At 26.7% G+C, this 23,074-nt stretch overlaps 2 long non-coding RNA genes across 2 annotated transcripts; both read left to right on the top strand.

Moving 5' to 3' along the window:
- The first annotated feature begins 5,747 nt into the window (after positions 1 to 5,747).
- LOC136077692 (uncharacterized) lies at positions 5,748 to 8,780 on the top strand. Its single transcript, XR_010637192.1, has 3 exons — positions 5,748 to 6,359; positions 6,632 to 6,728; positions 8,615 to 8,780. It is a non-coding gene; the product is annotated as an uncharacterized LOC136077692 (long non-coding RNA).
- A 1,945-nt stretch (positions 8,781 to 10,725) lies between these two features.
- Positions 10,726 to 13,525, top strand: LOC136077691 (uncharacterized). The gene is made up of 3 exons (XR_010637191.1): positions 10,726 to 11,230; positions 11,503 to 11,599; positions 13,357 to 13,525. It is a non-coding gene; the product is annotated as an uncharacterized LOC136077691 (long non-coding RNA).
- Positions 13,526 to 23,074: the final 9,549 nt, after the last annotated feature.

The following is a 23,074-nucleotide window of genomic DNA, read 5'->3' as shown; positions in this document are numbered from 1 at the left end:
TACTGAATACTTTTTTTAAGGCTCTCAGTTTTTTTCTCTGTTTTTTTACCGTTATAGTAGTCTTAACATTTAAAGTTCATTAAAGATACAAACGTGCTCATTGATGAAAAACCACAGCCAATTTCACGGAAAGCTATTGCAGAACGTGCATTTACCTCGTATGTATTTTGACCTTTAGTTTCCTCCTTCTTCTTTTTTTATCTCTGGGGAAGTATTAATTATTTTATTCCATGAACAATTATCACAGTTTATTGTTAGAACATGAGAGAATCCTTGTCTTTTTCAAATATCATCTTTTACAACAATATTGCAAAAACATTCTGGACATACAAGAGTTTGCAAAATGCTTTTGAGTAGGTAAAAATGTACAATAATAAAATAGTCTTCTTTTTGTGGAAAAGAATTAGTAGAAAATTCAGTTATTGTTTTTGAAGAAAGTTTCCTTTCACTTGAGCATATAGACTTGATACAAGAATCTTTAAAAACATTAACATTCTTTGGAACTATGCCATTCCATGCTCTCTTTTTTGTTCTGCTAATATTTTGTTTATTTTTTTTTTAGAGTTCATTATCTTTCTTATTTGTTATTTATGATAGATCTTATAACTTATTACTAATTAACAATAAATCTCTAATACAATACTAACAAAAATAGGGTCTAATACAACAATAACAACATGAATCTTTAAATCGTGCTACAGCAAAATTTTCAAAATTCAAATTTCTTTAAAAGCAAAGTTGGTAAATAGGCAGTTACAAGCGTGGTGGACACAGCGAAAAGACGGATTGGCTTGCAATTTTGCTCAACATATATAATAAACGAGGGTATGTTTGTGGTTGCTATGGTGTTGCTAAGGTAAATAATTTTGAAAATGTAGATTTTTAACACATTTCCAAAAATAGTTTCAGTTCCATACTTACATCAAAAGAAAGAGGATAAAATTTTGAATAAAAGATGAATTAAAATTTTTTTTTTTCATATTTTGATCAAAAATTTGTATTTTAATTGCGCTCTACCACCTTAAAGATGTGCCATTACAATCTTGATACTATGGGCGTTTCTAACATAAATAATTTTATATAGGTCAAAACAATAGAAAAATAACTACTCTTGCATGCTTTATACACAACACAGTGGGCCATAATTAAGCAAAACCCCTCAAAACCAACTTCTATATTGGAGTAATTTCATTTTATAAGTGTAACCTGGAGACCCTCAGTACACTAAAACTGATATAATTTTTTAAATACTATTATTTTTGAGCTAAGTATACCAATTTTACCACAAAACTGGTAAAATTTTACCTATCATATATTGGTCAAAATAAAAAAATTATAAAAAAAAGAAATTTGACGCCAGTAAAACAATTTTAGAACATTTTAATTTATCAACAGCATATATTAGTCCATAAACATCATATATTGAAGTAAGAAAAATAATCTTATTTTTTATGCTTGCATTTTTTCAAAGTGTTTTTCAATAAAACCCCTTAATATGCCCAACATTTTTTTTAAACACTTACCTTTACACAAGCGAATAAACACTAAGCCGCACATGTGATTAACTTTAAATTTAACTCTATGAGCTCAGCTTAAAGCAGTAGGTGCTTGGTATTTTATCATAAATGGTATCGAATCATACATATTGCTTTAAAAAAACTAAACTAAAGAAGACACATTAAATCCTCTTAAAACCTATTTTAAATAGCACATTTAATGCTGTTGTGTAATTTTAATAGTTTTTTTTATTAGTAATTATTTTTGTTATGTTTAAGCGGTTTTCCACATGTCCACATATCCACAATCCACATTTTGTGGATTATTGTATTGTGTTAAATTTATGTTAACATGTGTAAAAAGATTATTTATGGAAGAGAAAATGTACTATTTGTATTTATAAAAATATATATATTATAGAAAATGTATTTATTTGTATTTATCGTACACCCAGATCAAGGGTGCCACAAGTCAAAAAGTGCCAAACTGAGAAAATCAGGGTTGAAGTTTTAAGTTTTTAATATTTTTTCCAACTAAGAGTGCCATTTGTATCTGTCATTTTGTAAACATTCGTTTTAGGCTTGGGGTTATTTGTCACCATGTACAACACATAACATACTATCAAATGACATTCATAACTCAATATCCATAATTTTTGACTTGTGGCGCCCTTGATCTGGGTGTACGATATACACGTGTATTAACCCATAAATAGTTTGCAATTTTTAGACAATTCTGACTCACTGTACTGGTTCATACAAATATTTCTTACAATTGTTTAAACAAAATAATTGTTTGCACAATTGCTTGTACAAATAGTTCGTACAATGTTTCAAACAAATAGTTCCTACAATGTTACAGTGTTTTCTATAACAATATCATGCTAATGCGGTTTGGGGTAGTGTAAGTAAAACTAAATTAGAACCACTTTATCGCCAACAGAAACATGTTGCACGACTTAATAATTTTAAACATCGATTTTATCATGCTAAGCCTCTTTTAAACGAAATGAATATTCTTAATATATATCAACTTAATATTTTTAATGTATTGTGTTTTATGTTTAAATGTAAGTCTCGCACATCTCCAATTTCTTTTCACAATTTATATTCTTTAAAGGTTAAAAATAAATACAATTTGCGTAATGAAAATTTTATTCTTCAACCAGTTTTCAAAACTAATTTTGGTAAATTTTGTATTTCATTTAGAGGAGCATTTTTATGGAACAAAATAGTGTTAAAACTTTTTGATTTCTCTCATGAATGGAACTTTTTCTTATTTAAAAGAAAATTGAAAGAAATTCTTTTCTCAGTTGAAAACATTCTGATATATTTTTAAGTTTGTTTTGTTTTTTATTAATACTCTTAGGAAATATTTTATCGTAATTTATATATACGAAATCTTTTATCTTAACTTATATATATATATATATATATATATATGTATATATATATATATATATATATATATATATATATATATATATATATATATATATATATATATATATATATATATATATATATATATATGTATGTATATATATATATATACGTATATATGTATGTGTATTTGTGCGTATTATTTGTATAATAATACGCACAAATACACATACATATATACGTATATATATATATACATACATATATATACATATATATATATATATATATATATATATATATATATATATATATATATGTATGTATATATATATATACGTATATATGTATGTGTATTTGTGCGTATTATTTGTATGTGTGTATATATATATTGATGTGTAAGTATATTTATTTACATGTTTGTATGTTTAAATATGTATAAATAATTATATTTGTATTTATGTGTGAATATTTGTCTATGAATTATTAAAGGATTATTTATTATTTAAAATCTGTTTAGGCGGTTCTCGATGACAAGATCTTATGATCTTCTGCGAGTATCCGCGTTCTTGTTGTAACGTTAACAAAATTGTAATTCTGACTATACGTATTTTATTCATTCTTATATTGTAAAACTTATTTTGAATAAATAAACCTTTGTTTAACAAAATTACCTTTTTCAGAATTTTCGTCAACAGTTATTTTCAGTTATTTTTTTCATTTTTGTTCACCAATAAATTAATTACTTGGGTCAATTGCCGATGCAACGTCATTTTATTTAAAACATCAAGGAATTTATTTTAATTTTAAATGGATGTTATATTTGTTTTAAATTGATGCAAAACCCGGTATATGATATACCAGGTTTTGGATCCATTTAAAATTAAAATAAATTCCAATAAATGAAAATAAATAAAATAATATTAATAAAAATAAATTTGTATAATATTAAAAAATAAATATATAAATAAAACCTTTTTTTTAAAAAAAATAATAAAGGAAGATAAGATTGCGCATGCGTTAAATGTTTTAATTGGAAATCAAGATTGTTTTAATTGATTATCATGGTTGTTTTAAATGAACGTCATGATTGTTTTAGATAGATGTCCTATTACTTTTAAATGGATGCAAAACGCCTTAAAAGTTGACTGGATAAGTTTTTAACAACTGTTCAAGTAATCACAACAAAAAGCATGATCTATGTAAAGTAATCGTTTTTGAATACCTCAATACTAGGTTAGGCACTTCAATTTTTTTTAAAAACAAGTAAAATGAAAACAAAACAAATATCATAAGTTAGAGCTAAATATTGTTGAAAAATACCAAACTTATTGTCATATTATTTTAGTTTAAAAGTTATGCAACTTTTAAACCACTAATTTATGATTTTATTTTGGGTGACTTTTAACGTTTTTAAGAAGCGCATCAAAATTTCGATCACATCTACTTTTATAGAAAAGTAACGATTAACAAAGTTGCAAATGAAAAGGGCTTGATGATAAAAATTGACGAGTGCATAAAAAAAAATTTTTTCTTAAAAATTAACTTTTTAGTGGGAGGCATATTTTTTGTGTGATCAACGCTCACCTTTCAAAATTACGCACACAATTAGGGTAATAAAATGCTATGATTGATTTTGTTATTAAATCAAAAAAACACTAAATATTTTCAAAAATATTTAGATAGTAAAATTTTTTTTTAATTTTTGAATCAAATTATTTCTAAAAATAAAAGATAAAAATATTTTTGGTACCATTGTTAAGCTGTACAGCTTAACATTGGCACTAAATTTTCCTTATTTGTTAATATTTGATCAAAATCGGGTTCAATATCATATCCGATTTTGATCAAATATTATAAATACGTATTTTTGATAAATAAGTGGTATTGAACTCGAATTCGAAAATGCCGACTGGGACGTACGTCCCAGTCGGCATATCTAGTATTGTAAATACTCGGAGTATTGATCACGTATAACATACCGCCGTTGATACCAGAAAAATACGCATTTAGTTTTAAGTTTCGAATTCAAGTTCAATACCACTTATTTATCAAAAATACATATTATTTAATATTTGATCAAAATCGGATACGATATCGTACCCGATCTTGTTCAAATATCAACATATAACGGAAAAACGAAAATCTTTGCTTTAAAGCGCATGCTTAAACTGAAATTGTGAAAGCAAAATTTAAATAAAAAGTTTTCATTTGAGAAATTTAGTACAAAGTTTGTCTGGAATGAAAAGGAATAGTTAGGAATACATGAAAAGTTGTATGAAGAGATATTGTTCTGCTAAAGCAGTATCGCATATCTCCAATACAGTTACAGTACTTTTTTGTACTAAAAAAGTTATTAAAACTTTATCATAAAAATATTTATTACTACTTTTAAATTTATTTTGTTTTATTCTTATTTTTTATTATATTCTTATTTTCTTATTATCTTTATTTTATTTATTAAGTCCTAAATCAATATAATTCAAATATATTATAAATCCTATCATTTCATACCTTGCTTATTTTATTATGTTGATTATTATTTTATTAACATTTCTGCTATGCTATTACCTTTTTTTCGTACTGTTTTAAAAAATTTAGAAAAAAAAATTAAAATTTCGAGCCAACACTGACATTTTATTGTTGCTAAACGTTAAATTTTGTTATAAGGATTGCAGTTCTTCTATCTGTTTTTTGCTCTTTATTCAATAAGTATTTGATTTAAATTTGATATTTTATTACGAGATATATGTTTATATATATATATATATATATATATATATATATATTCATATATATATGTATCTTTTTAAATTTTTTCATGTTATTTTTAAATTTTTTGTTCTCGCAATTCAAGTTATATATGTTTATAGTTTGCATATATGTTTATATTATGTTCAAAGTTAAAAAGTTTTTGATAAATATATGTATGTGGTAATATGTGTTATGTAATTGTTTTATAAATGTGTCATTAAAATAGTATAAAATGTATCTATTGTGTATATAAATATTATATGAGGTGTTTGTATATGTTATATAAAGTTGAATAAATGTATTGTGTTTTATAGTTATTATGTATGTTTATATTATGTTGTTTCTATGTTACTAATGTTGTTACATTTGGCTTACCTTAATGTTGGTGTCTATTGTTAAAAGTTATAAGTGGTTTTATTATTGAAACTCACTGCTTTTAATCATTCACTAAAAGCCACTCAAGAAAAATCATTTAGCCGTATATACATTTTGTTTATATTTCAATTTGAAGTTTTAGAACCATGAAGTATAAACATGATTTGTTTTCTAAAAACATGAAATAACAATATTTAACAACTACTACTCTCTTATCATGACATCTTATCTCTATCAGATCTATTGATTTTCGATTCATATTTGATGTTTTTCTTTGTATCTACTTATCAATTACATTTTTTCATTTCAGATTTATCATATCATGGATTTATGCGATATAAAAGAACAAATGTATGTAAATTTTTATGAATTTTTTCTAGGCTTTTCTAAATGTGTTTCTTTTTCACTTTTTATTTTACAAACAAGGTCTGCAAGCAAATTTGAGCTAAAAATTTTTTTTAGCATTTAAGGAGAATTGGCGTTATTCTTCGTTTTATTTAATTTGTTTAAATACAGTAGTTCTAAAAACTAAATGTTTGTTTGTTCTTGGTTTTTTACTTATCTGTTTTCAGATTCTTATAAACGAGGCAACTCAGCTAAGCAAGTTTTGTTTTATTTTTTAGTGCTATTGGAAAGAGCTGAAAGTTATTTTTTAGAGTGATTGAAAAGAACTGAAGTGTTTTTTAGTTACTTCACACAGTGTAAGTGATACTGGTTTGAGTAAGTTTACTATTTTGTTTTATTTTATATTGGATTTATTTTATATTTGATATATATTATATTAGATATATATTTTGTGTATTTAACATGAAAAACTGCCTGTAATTTGTTGACACGAAAGTTTATAAACTTAAATCTGCCTATATTTCATATATATATATATACATATATATATATATATACATATATATATATATATATATATATATATATATATATATATATATATATATATATATATATATATAATTACTTTAGAGTAAAATATACTGACTGACATTGCTTCAATATTTTATACAAGATTGTGCATTTATTATTTTTGTTCATTAAGGTAAAAATAATTTTGTGCATTGTAGATTCTTTGTTAAATTAAAAATAATTGATGTAAATAAATATTGTTTAATATTTTTGATAAACGACTTATGTATGTAAACGAATAAAAAGATATGGATTTCAATAAATCTTAAGTTTAAATAAAGTCTTTGATTAGAAAAGATCACAATTTCTAAGATTCTTTTACGCTCATTTATTCAATTGTAACAATAGTAAGATTACTGGTAATATGATAACAGTGAAATTGAAATAGATAGTATTAGGCTCAACAAAGTTATCAATGTAAAATGCTAATAGGCAACTTTAAAATAGTTGTCAAATGAAAAAAAGAGATCTAGGCAGGATGAAATTAATCGTTATTGGAATGTAAGAAATGTAACTCGAAGTGCAGAAAACTTACTTGACAGAATTCAGTGTCAAGCAGTGTTAATGTCTGTTAAATTGATTTTACTTTAGACACTTCAGAACAAAGCAAAGTATGAGTTTAACTATTTATAGTAACAATTAACACTTTTAAATCTAAATAATTTTTTTTTTTTTTTATAATTTGTTCATAATTGTGTTCGTTTTTTCATTTTTTTTTTTAGTTTGTCTATCCTTTGTCATCTTTTGATTAGTTAGCTAACTGTTGAAACATGGTTTTAATTTTTGTAAATTTAGTATGATATAAAATTTACTCTATTAATCATTAGTCAACAGTTAGAGAGAAGCTGGAGCTTAATTAAGAAATGCTGGAAATTACCTTTTAATCAAGGTAAAAGTAATTTTGTTTACTGGTAACATAATAAAACCAGTTACTAGTATTTATTCCGTGCTTTTTTACATTTGTTAACATGCTGCTTTGGAAACACTTTCCTTCTCTCTCTCTTTAAGATGAGTGGGAGATTTAATAAAACTTATGTAATTACTGAGCTCTTACGTATTTCTTAAAACCACAAATGATAATGACCATTTATAAGAAATATTTTACCAGTTGCTTGCTATTTTATGATATAGTTGCTCAAATTGTTTAACTATAATTGTCCCTTGATTGTTCAAATATTGTAATAAATAAAATCTTTTTAGTCCAAGTATTTAAGTTAATAAAATATCTTATTAAGTTGTGGTGTTATTTGCCAGCACTACTATAGTAACAATGTATACATTGTCTAGCCTTTTTATAATCTTTTTTAATCATTCTGTTGACAGAATATATGAACCTGTCTTTTCGAAAAGGACATAAGTCCAAAACTTTTAGCAGTTAGTTTATAAGTTTGAATCAAAAATTTCTGTATGGTTTATGTTTATTTTATAAAAAATAAAAAATACATAAGTTATATACGTTCTTTATTTATCTACTTCTATGTTTAATTTCTTTAGCAACCTAGACATTATTTTAATAAAAATCATGTTTTTGTTGATTTTGAAAAGTTTTAGTAAATGGACTTGTGTCCTTTTCGAAATGACAGGTTCATGTATTTTCTGTTATTATTATCCTAATTCTACTAACAATAAAATGCAAATAGTACTTTTGTAATTAAAAATTGTAATTTTTTTTTTATGTCATTTTTTAGGTATTTGCAGGCTTTCCTTGACTTTCCTTTTCTGGTACTTGTGTTGTGACAGATTTTAAAAAGAACTCAACTGATGTTAATGCGGTCTTTATGTCGTTACCTATAAGCAATGACGTTGCTGATACGGAGTCAAAGTTAAAATATTTATAGATAAACTTGTATTTAATATTTTAGATAATATATCAAGTTATTAATGTGTTTTTATTGTTATTAATGATTTAATAACTAATAACCCGTATTACGGGTTGCTTACTGCTAGTCATTATCATTATGTTATGAATTCATATTAGTTAATAAAATTGTATTGAATATTCTCTGGTTATCGTGTTTTATACGTGTTTAAATACAAGTTTGATACTCAGTAGGCGTCGTATTGTAAACCTGTCTTTATACGCATCTGATGTCTATTTTTAATGCGCGTTTGACACGATAAAATGGCTAACATATATGCGTATTCTGGAAAGTTTTAAATGCGCATGTAATACCAGGAAAATATTGTATTGAATATTCTCTGATTATCGTGTTTTATACGTGTTTACAAGAGTTTCAAATGCGAGTCTGGTACTCAGTAGGTGTCGTATTGCATACCTGTCTTTATACGCATCTAATGCGTATTTCTAATGCGTGTTTGACACGATAAAATGGCTAACATACATACCACTTCGATACGTATTTAAACGAGTTTCTAATGCGCATTTACAACTGAATTTGCCGACTAAAGTCAAGTAAAGCCTGCAAATACCTAAAAAATGAAATTAAAAAAAAAATTACAATTTTTAATTACAAAAGTACTATTTGCATTTTATTGTTAGTAGAATTAGGATAATAAAAACAGAAAATATATATTCCGTGACTACAGAATAATTAAAAAAGATTATAAAAAGTAAAAGGCTAGACAACACAATTGTGTTGTCTAGCCTTTTTATAATCTTTTTTAATTATTCTGTAGTCACGACTGATATGATATGCCGATATGACTGACTAGATATGCCGACTGGGCCCAGTCGGCATATCTAGTATTGTAAATACTCGGAGTATTGATCACGTATAACATACCGCCATTGATACCAGAAAAATGCGCATTTAGTTTTAAGTTTCGAATTCAAGTTCAATACCACTTCATTATCAAAAATACGTATTATTTAATATTTGATCAAAATCGGATATGATATCGTACCCGATCTCGATCAAATATCAACATTTAACGGAAAAATGAAAATCTTTGCTTTAAAGCCCATGCTTAAACTGAAATTGTAAAAGCAAAATTTAAATAAAAAAGTTTTCATTTGAAATATTTAGTAAAAAGTTTGTCTGGAATGAAAAGGAATAGTCAGGAATACATGAAAAGTTGTATGAAGAGATATCGTTCTGCTAAAGCAGTATCGCATATCTCCAATGCAGTTACAGTACTTTTTTGTACTAAAAAAGTTATTTAAACTTTATCATAAAAATATTTATTACTACTTTTAAATTTATTTTGTTTTATTCTTATTTTTTATTATATTCTTATTTTCTTATTATCTTTATTTTATTTATTAAGTCCTAAATCAATATAATTCAAATATATTATAAATCCTATCATTTCATACCTTGCTTATTCTATTATGTTGATTATTATTTTATTAACATTTCTGTTATGCTATTACCTTTTTTTTGTACTGTTTTAGAAAATTTAGAAAAATAAATTAAAATTTCGAGCCAACACTGACATTTTATTGTTGCTAAACGTTAAATTTTGTTATAAGGATTGCAGTTCTTTTATCTGCTTTTTGCTCTTTGTTCAATAAGTATTTGATTTAAATTAAATATAATTATAATTTGATATTTTATTACGAGATATATGTTTTTACATATATATATATTCATATATATGAATCTTTTTAGATTTTTTCATATTATTTTTAAATTTTTTGTTCGCGCAATTCAAGTTATATATGTTTATAGTTTGCATATATGTATATATTATGTTCATAATTAAAAAGTTTTTGATAAATTTATGTATGTGGAAATGTGTTATGAAATTGTTTTATAAATGTGTCATTAAAATAGTATAAAATGTACCTATTGTGAATATAAATATAATATGAGGTTTTTGTATATGTTATATAAAGTTGAATAAATGTATTGTGTTTTATAGTTATTATGTATGTTTATATTATGTTGTTTTCATGTTTTCAAAGTGTGCGACTTGGTAAACGTGTTGAGCAAGATTTTGCGTAAAGTTGTTATTTATGTTACTAATGTTGTTACATTTGGCTTACCTTAATGTTGGTGTCCATTGTTAAAAGTTATAAGTGGTTTTATTATTGAAACTCACTGCTTTTAATCATTCACTAAAAGCCACTCAAGAAAAATCATTTTGCCATATATACATTTTGTTTATATCTCAATTTGAATTTTTAGAACCATGAAGTACAAACATGATTTGTTTTCTAAAAGCTAACATGAAATAACAATATTTAACAACTACTACTCTCTTATCATGACATCTTATCTCTATCAGATATATTGATTTTCGATTCATATTTGATTTTTTTCTTTGTATTTACTTATCAATTACATTTTTTCATTTCAGATTTATCATACCATGGATTTATGCGATATAAAAGAACAAATGTATGTAAATTTTTATGAATTTTTTCTAGGCTTTTCTAAATGTGTTTCTTATTCACATTTTATTTTACAAGCAAGGTCTGCAAGCAAATTTGAGCTGAAAATTGTTTTTAGCTTTTAAGGAGAATTGGCGTTATTCTTTGTTTTATTTAATTTGTTTAAATATAGTAGTTCTAAAAAATAAATGTTTGTTTGTTCTTGGTTTTTTACTTATCTGTTTTCAGATTCTTATAAACTAGGCAACTCAGCTAAGCAAGTTTTGTTTTATTTTTTAGTGCTATTGGAAAGAGCTGAAAGTTATTTTTTAGAGTGATTGAAAAAAACTGAAGTGTTTTTTAGTTACTTCACACGGTGTAAGTGATACTGGTTTGAGTAAGTTTACCGATTTGTTTTATTTTATATTGGATTTATTTTATATTTGATATATATTATATTAGATATATATTTTGTGTATTTAACATGAAAAACTGCCTGTAATTTGTTGACACGAAAGTTTATAAACTTAAATCTGCCTATATTTCATATATATATATACATATATATATATATATATATATATATATATATATATATATATATATATATATATATATATATATATATATATATATATAATTACTTTAGAGTAAAATATACTGACTGACATTGCTTCAATATTTTATACAAGATTGTGCATTTATTATTTTTGTTCATTAAGGTAAAAATAATTTTGTGCATTGTAGATTCTTTGTTAAATTAAAAATAATTGATGTAAATAAATATTGTTTAATATTTTTGATAAACGACTTATGTATGTAAACGAATAAAAAGATATGGATTTCAATAAATCTTAAGTTTAAATAAAGTCTTTGATTAGAAAAGATCGCAATTTGTTAGATTCTTTTACGTTCATTTATTCAATTGTAACAATAGTAAGATTACTGGTAATATGATCGTTGTTGAAATGTAAGAAATGTAACTCGAAGTGCAGAAAACTTATTTGACAGAATTCAGTGTCAAGCAGTGTTAATGTCTGTTAAATTGATTTTACTTTAGACACTTCAGAACAAAGCAAAGTATGAGTTTAACTATTTATAGTAACAATTAACACTTTTAAATCTAAATAATTTTTTTTTTTTTATAATTTGTTCATAATTGTGTTCGTTTTTTCATTTTTTTTTTTAGTTTGTCTATCCTTTGTCATCTTTTGATTAGTTAGCTAACTGTTGAAACATGGTTTTAATTTTTGTAAATTTAGTATGATATAAAATTTACTCTATTAATCATTAGTCAACAGTTAGAGAGAAGCTGGAGCTTAATTAAGAAATGCTGGAAATTACCTTTTAATCAAGGTAAAAGTAATTTTGTTTACTGGTAACATAATAAAACCAGTTACTAGTATTTATTCCGTGCTTTTTTACATTTGTTAACATGCTGCTTTGGAAACACTTTCCTTCTCTCTCTCTTTAAGATGAGTGGGAGATTTAATAAAACTTATGTAATTACTGAGCTCTTACGTATTACTTAAAACCACAAATGATAATGACCATTTATAAGAAATATTTTACCAGTTGCTTGCTATTTTATGATATAGTTGCTCAAATTGTTTAACTATAATTGTCCCTTGATTGTTCAAATATTGTAATAAATAAAATCTTTTTAGTCCAAGTATTTAAGTTAATAAAATATCTTATTAAGTTGTGGTGTTATTTGCCAGCGCTACTATAGTAACAATGTATACATTGTCTAGCCTTTTTATAATCTTTTTTAATCATTCTGTTGACAGAATATATGAACCTGTCTTTTCGAAAAGGACATAAGTCCAAAACTTTTAGCAGTTAGTTTATAAGTTTGAATCAAAAATTTCTGTATGGTTTATGTTTTTTTTATAAAAAATAAAAATACATAAGTTATATACGTTCTTTATTCATCTACTTCTATTTTTAATTTCTTTAGCAACCTAGACATTATTTTAATAAAAATCATACCTTTGTTGATTTTGAAAAGTTTTAGTAAATGGGCTTGTGCCCTTTTCGAAATGACAGGTTCATATATTTTCTGTTATTATTACCCTAATTCTACTAACAATAAAATGCAAATAGTACTTTTGTAATTAAAAATTGTATTTTTTTTTTCATGTCTTTTTTTAGGTATTTGCAGGCTTTCCTTGACTTTCCTTTTCTGGTACTTGTGTTGTGACAGATTTTAAAAAGAACTCAACTGATGTTAATGCGGTCTTTATGTCGTTACCTATAAGCAATGACGTTGCTGATACGGAGTCAAAGTTAAAATATTTATAGATAAACTTGTATTTAATATTTTAGATAATAAATCAAGTTATTAATGTGTTTTTATTGTTATCAATGGTTTAATAACTCATAACCCGTATTACGGATTGCTTACTGCTAGTCATTATCATTATGTTATGAACTCATATTAGTTAATAAAATTGTATTGAATATTCTCTGGTTATCGTGTTTTATACGTGTTTAAATGCGAGTTTGATACTCAGTAGGCGTCGTATTGTATACCTGTCTTTATACGCATCTGATGTCTATTTTTAATGCGTGTTTAACACAATAAAATGGCTAACATATATTCGTAAATAATGCGTATTCTGGAAAGTTTTAAATGCGCATGTAATACCAGGAAAATATCGTATTGAATATTCTCTGGTTATCGTATTTTATACGTGTTTACAAAAGTTTCAAATGCGAGTCTGATACCCTGTAGGCGTCGTATTGTATACCTGTCTTTATACGCATCTAATGCGTATTTCTAATGCGTGTTCGATACGATAAAATGGCTAACATACATACCACATCGATACGTATTTAAACGAGTTTCTAATGCGCATTTACAACTAAATTTGCCGACTGGGAATGTAGTAACACTGGCAAATAACACCACAACTTGATAAAATATTTTATTAACTTAAATACTTGGACTGAAAAGATTTTATTTATTACAATATTTGAACAACCGAGGGACAATTATAGTTAAACAATTTAAACAATTATACCATAAAATAGCAAGCAAATCGTAAAATATTTCTTAGAAATGATCTATTTTTTTCATTTGACTACTATTTTCAAGTTGCCTATAAGCATTGACATTATTAACTTCGTTAATACTATCTATTTCAATTTAACTATTATCATTAAACATATTACCAGTAATCTTACTATTGCTGCAACTGAATAAATGAACGTAAAAGAATCTTACAAATTGTGATCTTTTCTAATCAAAGACTTTATTTCTAATCAAAGACTATAGTAACTAAAAAACACTTCAGTTCTTTTCAATTGCTCTAAAAAATAACTTTCAGCTCTTTCCAATTGCACTTAAAAGAAAAAAAAAATTACTTAGATAAGTTGCCAAGTTCTTAAGAATCTGAAAACAAATAAGTAAAAAAACAAAGAACAAACAAACATTTATTTGTAAAAACTACTATATTTAAACAAATTAAATTTTAAAAAGTGTAACGCCAATTCTCCTTAAAGGCTAAAAAAAAATTTCAGCTCAAATTTGCTTGCATACCTTGCTTGTAAAACCATGTGAATAAGAAACACATTTAGAAAAGCCTAGAAACTACTTAAAGATGACATATGCAAAATTGAAGTTTGAACGTTGACTGTACTAATTATTAGTAGATGTTTTTAAAAAAATTCATAAAAATTTACATATATTCGTTCTTTTATATTGCATAGATCCATCATATGATAAATCTGAAATAAAAAAATGTAATGGATAAGTAAATACAAAGAAAAACATCATATATGAATCACAAATCAATATATCAGATAGAGATAAGATGTCATGATAAGAGAGTAGTAGTTGTTAAGTATTGTTATTTTATGTTAGCTTTTAGAAAACAATTCATGTTGGTATGTCATGGTTCTAAAAATTCAAATTAAGATATAAACAAAATGTATATGTGGCAAAATGATTTTTCTTGAGTGGCTTTTAGTGAATGATTAAAAGCAGCGACTTTCAATAATAAAACCACTTATAATTTTTAACAATAGACACCAACATAAAGGTAAGCCAAATGTAACAACATTAGTAACATAAATAACAACTTTATGCAAAACCTTGCTCAACACGTTTGCCAAGTCACACACTTTGAAAACATGGTCCATATATATTATATAAATATGTTATATAAATTTAAATAAACATATTGTGTTTTATAGTTAGTATATATGTTTATATTATGTTGTTTCTATGTCATGGAAACAACATAATATAAACATATATACTAACTATAAAACACAATATATTTATTTAAATTTATAACATATATAAACACTTCTTACAATATTTATATACACAATAGATACATTTTAAACTATTTTAAAAATACATTTATAAAACAATTTTATAACACATATTACCACATACATATATTTATCAAAACCTTTTTAATTTTGAACATAATATAAACACATATGCAAACTATAAACATATATAACTTAAATTGCGTGAACAAAAAATTTAAAAATAACATGAAAAAATCTAAAAAGGTTCATATATATTTATATATAAAGACATATATCTCGTAATAAAATATCAAATTATAATCATATTTAATTTAAATCAAATACTTATTGAATAAAGAACAAAAAACAGATAAAAGAACTGCAATCCTAATAACAAAATTTAACGTTTAGCAACAATTAAAATGTCAGCGTTGGCTCAAAATTTTAACTTATTTTTCTAAATTTGCTTGTTTTGTATTTTTGCCGGAAAAATACAAAACAAGCACAAAAGCACAACTTAAAAAAATAACAATAAACTAACTCTAAATATTGTTTACAAATTTTTTAAACTTCCATCTTTTATTTGCAATGCTTCAATTACTTATGACGTTTTAGAATAATATTGATATTACATTTAACAAAAATTATCTAATAACCATAAGATTATTTTTTAAAGTGAAGTGTGATTTAATTTTAAATTATGATAATTACGCTGTGTTTAATAGAAAATTATATTACTACTAAGACCGTTCCTTGAGAAATGACGTACTTTAGCTTCGTTCTTCCTCCAGTCTATTATACCTCCGGTTAGACCCAATAAACATATATTTACTATTAAATTGCAAACCGAAATTGCTGTACATCATAGTAGTTAAAACAAAACAGCATTTTTAAGAACAAAACATGAATTACAGGTATATGCACCGCAAAAACTATTGCACCCCAAAAACCACACAGTTACTTATTGGAATGTAGCTAGTCCGATTTACACTTAAAAAGTATAAGGGTTTGATTTTTTTTCATTAAAATGTTCAAGCTAATGGAAAAATAAATCAGCTTTTCATTTTTATAGCTTTAAGTGATTATTTTGAGCCTTTACTAAAAATTTCTCTGTTTTTTTAAATCAAATATTTCATTAAAAACACCATAAAACATGTAAATATCAGATTAAGTTTGCAAAGTTGACTTTTTTATAACCCCTAAGTGCCTTTTCAAAAATAATCATAAAGTTAAATTTTTTTGCAGTATTATTTTTTACATTATTGAGCCAAGTTCAACCTAATAGTGATGTGGTTTTTGGGGTGCATTTAGAAAATAAACTTAAAAGTCAAAAACCACAACAAAAATAATGTTTAATAATAACTTGAAATCATACATTACATTTGAAAAGAATGTTTTAGTTATACATAAATTCTTTATAAAAAACTATTCATCCCTCTCTGATGTATTACTATTTGAATTGAATAAACTTTTCCTTGGATTTATCTCTGTTTTTTGCAAAGCTGCAGCAGGAAAAATTATTGCAGGTTTGTTGCCCTCAACACAACACGCTAACTTGCAGCACTGAGATTTTAAAATATTGTGGCATTTTGGACATTCACTAAACATTGCTACTTTACAAATGTTTCCAGTACATACACATATCTCTTTACATTTAATAAAAATTTTCTTTACTTCTTTTTTTTCTGCATTTGGCAATTGTGTTTAAACCTTTTGTTCATTCTTTTCATTAATACTTGCAACTAAACTCAAAATATGAACTTGAGTTATTCGAGTTGAACTAGTAGATAGATTTGGTTTTACTTTTTTAATACTCATAAATCCTGGTATCTCCTCAAGTTGGATGCTCTTCTTGTGCAATTCGTTAATCAAAGATTGAGCACTTTCAAACTTTTCTTTCAAATACAATGCTGATCCTCTTCTTCTATCAGGAGAGACAACAAATTATGAATCAGAGGAAGTCAATGTTGATTGCATGGATGAAACTGATGTCTCTTCAGGAGTCTCTATGCAATTATCTGCTCTATCAAACTTGTCCTGCTGCATGAATTCAATGCTCAAGGCTTCATTGGTTACACCAACTCGCTTTGCAGTTTTTAGGAGAGTGAAATTTGTTGCCCATTTATCTTTAATTTATATTTGCTAGAATAAGCATTAATGCTTCTTTGTTTAGAGAATTTGCCTCAGTAAACATTTCATCTTTTTCTTTTCTATATTCTTGATGAATATTTTTATTTAACTAGTCTAATAGTTGGGTAACCCCTGTTGTATCTGGTGGGGTAACAAACATCAATATGTCTCTTGATTCAAGGAATGACATAACATGATAATCAAATTTCGAAGTATGTCCTTCTGATAATAGGACCACTGGTCTTTTAATATTTTTCTCCTTTAAATACTCATCAAATTCCTTAAAAGCGGCCAAAAGTGTATGGCAATCTGATACGCCATGGTCTGAAGTGGTTACCAGTAGATGTTTTATTTTAGCTGCTGCTTCATTAGGTGCCATCAGGCTTGTTATACCGACATTGCCAAATATTACTTGACGTATACAGACCTCTCCTGAAATTGTAAGTTGTAATTTTTTTAGTAATATGATCTCAGTTCAAGTTAGTTTAAAAAGTTACTAAACAGCACAGTTTTATTACTTTACGTTTAATGTAGTTAAATGTATAGTGAGACTAAATTAAACCAGTAAGTCTTGATAATAATAGATTTGTTAAAAAATATAGTTTAAATAAAAAAATTGCTTTTACATCTAAAAATATTTTCTTAAAATTCAATCATTTTAAGAAAATATCAAATACTAAAACAAAAACAAACCAAGGGATGACACGAAGGGATGGTAACACATTCTCTGTTTTCTTTATGCATTTTTTTGGATTGATCTTCTTTCGCTGCATAGACTAAACCAGAAGAAGTTCCATCAACACCATAATGAATGGTTTGTGGAGTTTCATTATTATTAACAACTCTTGTGGTGTCAATATTTCCTTTCCAAATACCTTCCTCGATGTGCTCGACTTCTGTCATAATTCTAGCAGCAATAAGTTCCTCTGCAAGTGCATCTACAATATAATTGGTTAAATTGGCTATACTTATTTGCAATAAGACTTTAAAAAGAAATAAAGGAATTAAAGAGGAAACATAATTTTGACACAACTGATTAGATAATGATTTATTCTCTAGAAACATGACATCATCAGTTTTCAATAACAAAAATACCTATGTGATTGCGAGCCATTTTAATTGTACAATTTAAAGCTCTGTTGATTGACACTTGTCCTTGACATTAGACAGTTAAACTGTTATGTTTTGCACGAAATCTTAGCCAAAAGGAACAACCAAATCTAAAAAAATAAATATGCAAACATAGATCAATTTTTTTTTTATAAAGTATTTTTTATAGTTTGTGAAAAATACAATTTAACTTAACAAGTACTAAAGATTCTGAAAACAAAAGCAAATTTTAGAAATACCGTTGATTCTTTAATGTTTGAGAAAGTAGTCTCACTTTAAAAAAAAAACGTCTGTCACTTTAAAAAAAAAACCTCTGTCACTTAGAGAAATAATGTAAAACCTCTGTCACTTAGAGAAATAATGTAAAACCTCTGTCACTTAGAGAAATAATGTAAAACCTCTGTCACTTAGAGAAATAATGTAAAACCTCTGTCACTTAGAGAAATAATGTAAAACCTCTGTCACTTAGAAAAATAATGTAAAACCTCTGTCACTTAGAGAAATAATGTAAAACCTCTGTCACTTAGAGAAATAATGTAAAACCTCTGTCACTATAAAAAAAAACGTCTGTCACTTTAAAATAAAAACGTCTGTCACTTTAAAAAAAAAACCTCTGTCACTTAGAGAAATAATGTAAAACCTCTGTCACTTAGAGAAATAATGTAAAACCTCTGTCACTTAGAAAAATAATGTAAAACCTCTGTCACTTAGAGAAATAATGTAAAACCTCTGTCACTTAGAGAAATAATGTAAAACCTCTGTCACTATAAAAAAAAACGTCTGTCACTTTAAAATAAAAACGTCTGTCACTTTAAAAAAAAAACGTCTGTCACTTTAAAATAAAAACGTCTGTCACTTTAAAAAAAAAACGTCTGTCACTTTAAAATAAAAACGTCTGTCACTTTAAAAAAAAAACGTCTGTCACTTTAAAATAAAAACGTCTGTCACTTTAAAAAAAAAACGTCTGTCACTTTAAAAAAAAACGTCTGTCACTTTAAAAAAAAAAACGTCTGTCACTTTAAAAAAAAAAACGTCTGTCACTTTAAAAAAACATGCAAAATAAACATCTTTAAATTCCCATAGAACAATTTTTTAATCATGTATACAATAAATAAATGTTTTTAATAGAAAATTCATCTCAATAACAACAATTCAAACAAAATTCATCATTGATACTTAATCAATGATGAATTTTGAAATCAAAAAATGGTTCAATTTTTTATCATTGATAAATAAATGAACCATTTTTTAGTACTTTTATACTGATTTGTATGTTCTGAACCCAGGAGCGGATCCAGCATTTTTTGGTCTTTGCGATATCTAACTTCCAGACATAGAGCTAACTCTAAACATTTTTATGTTTGGATATTATTATATATATTATTATTATATATATTATTATATATATGTATTTGTGTATGGCTATGTGTGTGTGCGTGTGTGTGTGTGTGTGTGTGTGTGTGTGTGTGTGTGTGTGTGTGTGTGTGTGTGTGTGTGTGTGTGTGTGTGATCGGAAAGAGCTTGTCGATCAGAACAAAAAACTTATATGCAGAAAATGTTTCCTTTCCAAGATATTTTATAAAAACATTAAACAATTGAAATTTGTTTTAAATATATTAAAACACAGATCTAGACAGGGGCGGATCCAGCATTTTTTTGTCTTTGTGTGTGACACTGGTTTTTGTTTGTGTGTGACACTGGTTCGTGAATATAGGAAACTAAGAAGCCAAGTGCAGAAAGCATGTAAACGTCGTGTTCGAGTTTTTGAAGCACAACTAGCATTAGATAATCCTAAAAGGGTGTACGCCTATGCTAAGGCGCAACAGAATGTTCATGTATCTATTAGTGCTATATTTGGTGCAAAAGGTGAAACGTTAACAGAGGGAATACATATCGCAAACAGACTTAACGAACAGTTCAAATCAGTTTTTGTTGATGATAGTAAAAGTAGTCAGTTACCTATTTTTAGCTCTATCATTTTTATGTTTGGAGCTAGCAAATCATCGAAATTATTTACAAAGCATCCTTATTTGACATAATTATAAACATATAAATGTTTGGAGCTTGCTCCTTTTCTAGAAGTTAATCTAATCTCAAAGACAAAAAAATGCTGGATCCGCCCCTGTCTAGATCTGTGTTTTAATATATTTAAAACAAATTTCAATTGTTTAATGTTTTTATAAAATATCTTGGAAAGGAAACATTTTCTGCATATAAGTTTTTTGTTCTGATCGACAAGCTCTTTCCGATCACACACACACACACACACACACACACACACACACACACACACACACACACACACACACACACACACACACACACACACACACGCACGCACACACACGCACACACACATAGCCATACACAAATACATATATATAATAATATATATAATAATAATAATATATATGTATTTGTGTATGGCTATGTGTGTGTGCGTGTGTGTGTGTGTGTGTGTGTGTGTGTGTGTGTGTGTGTGTGTGTGTGTGTGTGTGTGTGTGTGACACTGGTTCGTGAATATAGGAAACTAAGAAGCCAAGTGCAGAAAGCATGTAAACGTCGTGTTCGAGTTTTTGAAGCACAACTAGCATTAGATAATCCTAAAAGGGTGTACGCCTATGCTAAGGCGCAACAGAATGTTCATGTATCTATTAGTGCTATATTTGGTGCAAAAGGTGAAACGTTAACAGAGGGAATACATATCGCAAACAGACTTAACGAACAGTTCAAATCAGTTTTTGTTGATGATAGTAAAAGTAGTCAGTTACCTATTTTTGAGAGAAGGCATTCTCAAGATATTGCAATTCTCATAGGCAATATAATTATTAATTTTGAAGCAACGCAAGCTTATTTGAAAGGTTTGAACCCGAATAAATCTAATGGTGCTGATAACATTAGCCCAAAGGTACTTAAAGAATGTGCAGCTAAAATGACTTACCCTCTTACTTTACTTTACAATAAAGCACTGTCCGAAGGCTTAACACCTACAGCTTAGAAACAGTCACACGTTACACCGTTGTTTAAAAAAAGAAGTCGTCTTGATGCCGCGAATTAAAGACCAGTGTCTATCACATCAGCTTCATGTGAAGTAATGGAAAAGATTATCAGGGAACAGATAACTAAATATCTTGAAAAAACGAGCTGCATTTCACATAATCAACATGGATTTATGTCCAAAAAAGGATGCATGTCTAACGTATTGGAGAGAGTCGACTACATCACGAAAGCGTTAAGTTAAAGAAATTTTTGTCAATATTTCATTTTTGGACTTCGCGAAAGCGTTTGATAAAGTTTCTCACCGTAGACTAATTTATAAATTGAAAGCATATGAGATTAATGGCAATGTTCTTAAATGGATTGAGTCATTTTTGATTAATAGAAAACAACGAACTGTTTTAGGGGAACACTCTAGCAACTGGACCAATGTTCTGAGTTGAGTTCCTCAAGGGTCTATACTTGGTCCAACATTATTTATCATTTGCATAAACGAATTAACGGATAAGATAAAATCAGTTCGTAAAATCTATGCTGACGACACTAAACTGTTACAAGAAATAAGGCCTGAGTTTCACGATGCTGATCGCCTGATCCTTCAACACGATTTAAACATTGTCACAGAATGGTCAAAGAAATGGCTTATCGAATTAAATGTTCCAAAATGTAAATTAATGCACCTTGGTTATGGAAATAGTAATCATGAATATGTAGTGTATGATGGAAATCACTTACTCTTGAGGCAACTGATATTGAGAGAGACCTGGGTATCTTTATATCTAATGATCTAAAATGAAATCAACACATACAGGCTGCAACACGTAAAGCGAATATGATACTGGGCCTATTAAAAAAATATTAAAAAGAGATATGAAGCTTTGGAGGAAATTATACACTACATATGTTAGGCCGCATCTGGAATTCGCTGTTCCGGTATGGTGTCCTTACTTAAAAGGTGATATCAAAGAAATTGAAAAATTCAGCACAAAGCAACAAAAGTACCTTATGATTTAATAGGATTACCTTGTGCTGAAAGGTGTCGACGGCTCAATTTTACTACTTTGAAAAATCGCAGAAGACATGGCAATAAAGTTTTCAAATATACATTATTGTGTTAAAAGATTAAGTCTTGAAAATTATGAATAGCAAAAATATAAATTGCTCGAACTGCTGGATCAAGTCGCCACGACTTGATCCAGCAGTTTAAGCTAGAAAACGGTTTTGATATTATCAATTGGCATAACCCACTAATTCGCAGATTATCTACCAACGTCCTAATGCGTGAATTCACATATAATAATGCTCGTCACAATTTTTTTACAAATCGTATTGTCCATGATTGGAATAACTTGCCGTCAGCATGCAAAAA

This window comes from Hydra vulgaris, chromosome 03 (genome assembly GCF_038396675.1).
Source record: "Hydra vulgaris chromosome 03, alternate assembly HydraT2T_AEP".
Taxonomy (NCBI): Eukaryota; Metazoa; Cnidaria; class Hydrozoa; order Anthoathecata; family Hydridae; genus Hydra; species Hydra vulgaris.
This window is presented reverse-complemented; position numbering and strand designations above follow the sequence as displayed.